This window comes from Rhinoraja longicauda, chromosome 26 (assembly GCF_053455715.1).
Source record: "Rhinoraja longicauda isolate Sanriku21f chromosome 26, sRhiLon1.1, whole genome shotgun sequence".
Taxonomy (NCBI): Eukaryota; Metazoa; Chordata; class Chondrichthyes; order Rajiformes; family Arhynchobatidae; genus Rhinoraja; species Rhinoraja longicauda.
In genome coordinates this window covers 30507423-30510462 of record NC_135978.1, presented here as the reverse complement: position 1 = coordinate 30510462, position 3040 = coordinate 30507423, and the positions used below count along the sequence as shown (strand labels likewise).

The 3040-nt window shown below is 53.8% G+C and overlaps 1 protein-coding gene across 1 annotated transcript in view; it reads left to right on the top strand.

The window, feature by feature from the left end:
* Window positions 1-2356: 2356 nt before the first annotated feature.
* Window positions 2357-3040, top strand: part of LOC144606370 (coiled-coil domain-containing 92B-like) — a 51440-nt gene continuing 50756 nt past the window's right edge. The window contains exon 1 of the mRNA XM_078422397.1: window positions 2357-2969. The gene's annotated coding sequence lies outside the window, so the exon portion shown is untranslated. The remainder of the gene's footprint in view (window positions 2970-3040) is intronic.

The window sequence follows — 3040 nt, the reverse complement described above, 5'->3', positions numbered from 1 at the left end:
GAGGGGAACCCCCGTTCCCCAAAGAATGAGGACATCCCGGATGTTCTAGTGTGGAACACCTCATCCTGGGCACAGATGTGGCGTAGACGGAGGAATTGGGAGCAAGGGATAGAGTCTTTGCAGGAAGCAGGCTGGGAAGAAGTGTAGTCGAGATAGTTGTGGGAGTCAGTGGGTTTGTAATAGACGTCAGTCAATAGTCTGTGATGGAGACGGTGAGATCAAGAAAGGGGAGGGAGGTGTCAGAGATGGTCCAAGTAGATCTGAGTGCAGGATGGAAATTTGTGGTGAAATAGGAACCTGAGGGGGAATAGGGGAAACGTTTTCACAGAGAGGGCGGTGGGTATATGGAACAAGCTGCCAGGAAAGGTAGTTGAGGCAGATACTATCGCAGGGCATTTAAAAGACACTTTGACAGGTACCTGGATAGGAAAGGTTTAGAGGTATTTAGATTTTTAGATTTAGAGATACAGCGCGGAAACAGGCCCTTCGGCCCACCGAGTCCGCGCCGCCCAGCGATCCCCGCACACTAACACTATCCTACACACACTAGGGACAATTTTTACATTTACCCAGTCAATTATCCTACATACCTGCACGTCTTTGGAGAGTGGGAGGAAACCGAAGATCTCGGAGAAAACCCACGCAGGTCACGGGGAGAACGTACAAACTCCGTAAAGACGGCGCCTGTAGTCAGGATCGAACCTGAGTCTCCGGCGCTGCATAGTACATGGGTCAAACAATGGGAAAATGGGAATTAGATGGGGCAACTTGGTCAGCACAGACAGGTTGGGCCGAAGGGCATGTTCCCATGCTGTAAGACTACAACTAATGTCTATTCTTTCTTCACAGATGTTTCCTGACCCAGGCAGGTGGGACTAGTGCTGCTGGGCCATGTTGGCCGGTGTGGGCAAGTTGGGCAGAAGGGCCTGTTTCCACACTGTATCACTCTACGACTCTATGATCCTGGTCAATCCTCCCCAACATTTAATTGCAGAGTTTTAGTGTGTGAATTTGCAAATCAGCTTGGTACCCAACTCACAGCGAGGATTGAGTTTAGAAGAATGAAGGGGGTGGGGGGGCCTCATTGAAACATGCAGAATGGTGAAAGGCCTGGATAGAGTGGATGCGGAGAGGATGTTTCCACTAGTGGGAGAGTCTAGGACCAGAGGGCACAGCCTCAGAATTAAAGGTCGTTCCTTCAGGAAGAAGATGTGGAGAAATTTCTTTAGTCAGAGGGTGGTGGATCTGTGGAGTTCCTTGCCACAGAAGGCCGTGGAGGCCACAAGTCAGTGGGTATATTTAAGCGAGAGATAGACAGATTCTTGATTAGTACGGGACTCAGAAGGCAGTGGAGGCCAATTCTCTGAATGCATTCAAGAGAGAGCTAGATAGAGCTCTTAAGGATAGCGGAGTCAGCGGGTATGGGGAGAAGGCAGGAACGGGGTACTAATTGAGAATGATCAGCCATGATCACATTGAATGGTGGTGCTGGCTTGAAGGGCCAAATGGCCTCCTCCTGCACCTATTGTCTATTGTTATGGGGAGAAAGCAGGAGAATGGGGTGAGGAGGGAGAGGTAGATTAGCCATGACTGAATGGCGGTGTAGAATAGACTTGATGGGCTGAATGGCCTAATTCTGCTCCTATCCCTTATGACGTTATGATTCTATGATTATGACTATGATTATTCTATGATTATGAATATTATGATTATTCTAATATTCTAATAATGATTATTCTATGATTATGATTCTATGATTATGACGTTATGATTCCTTATGACCTTATGATTCTAGTGAGTGCAAAGATTGTAAACAGATTTATTTTTTATTTTTTTAAATCTCCCACATTCCCCCCAATTTAACTCTGGGGGGGGGGGGGGGTGAGATGGAGGGGGGGTGAGATGGGGGGGAGGTGAGATGGGGGGGAGGTGAGATGGGTTGAGATGGTAGGGGGTGAGATGTGGGGGGAGGTGGGGGGGGTGAGATGGGGGTGAGATGGGGGGGTGAGATGGGGGGGGGATGGGGGGTGAGATGGGGTGGGGGGTGAGATGGGGTGGGGGGTGAGATGGGGATGGGGAGATGTGCGGGGGGGTGAGATGGGGGTTGGGGGGTGAGATGGGGTGGGGGATGAGATGTGGGGGGGGGTGAGATGGGGGGTGAGATGGGGTGGGGGATGAGATGTGGGGGGGGGGTGAGATGGGGGGTGGGGGTGAGATGGGGTGAGGGATGAGATTTGGGGGGGGGTGAGATGGGGGTGGGGGTGAGATGGGGGGGATGAGATGTGGGGTGCCAACTGCTCTCTTGCGACCTGCCTTGTGTGTGTTTTGCCAGTTCAGTGCTGGTCTGTAACGATGCAGTGATGTGGGTGACATCAGCCCTCAGTGATAATGCATCATCTGGTCACGTTGCTCAGTGTTTACGGTGTCGGGGCACCTCGTCCTTCACTCTCACTCTCTCACAGTCTCGCTCCTCTGAGCGGTGGCAGCGTTGCCCGTGTCACCCGGCTGCCCCACACATCCAACACCGGACCCCCAGGGCAACACCGGACCCCCAGGGCAACACCGGACAGGACAGGGCAACACAACACCGGACCCCCAGGGCAACACCGGACCCCCAGGGCAACACCGGACCCCCAGGGCAACACAACACCGGACAGGACAGGGCAACACAACACCGGACCCCCAGGGCAACACCGGACCCCCAGGGCAACACCGGACCCCCAGGGCAACACCGGACAGGACAGGGCAACACAACACCGGACCCCCAGGGCAACACAACACCGGACCCCCAGGGCAACACCGGACCCCCAGGGCAACACCGGACCCCCAGGGCAACACCGGACAGGACAGGGCAACACAACACCGGGCCGGGCCGGGCCAGAGCAGCGCAGTCAGAGCCAGGCTTTGTTCTAACCGGGAGCCCATCCTTTCTCTCTCTGTGTCTGCGCGTCTCTCCCTCTCTCTGCCGGGTAAGCCTGTCATTTGTGATCTTTGCAATCTCTCTCTCTCCCTCCCTCCCTCTCAATCTCTCTCTCTATCC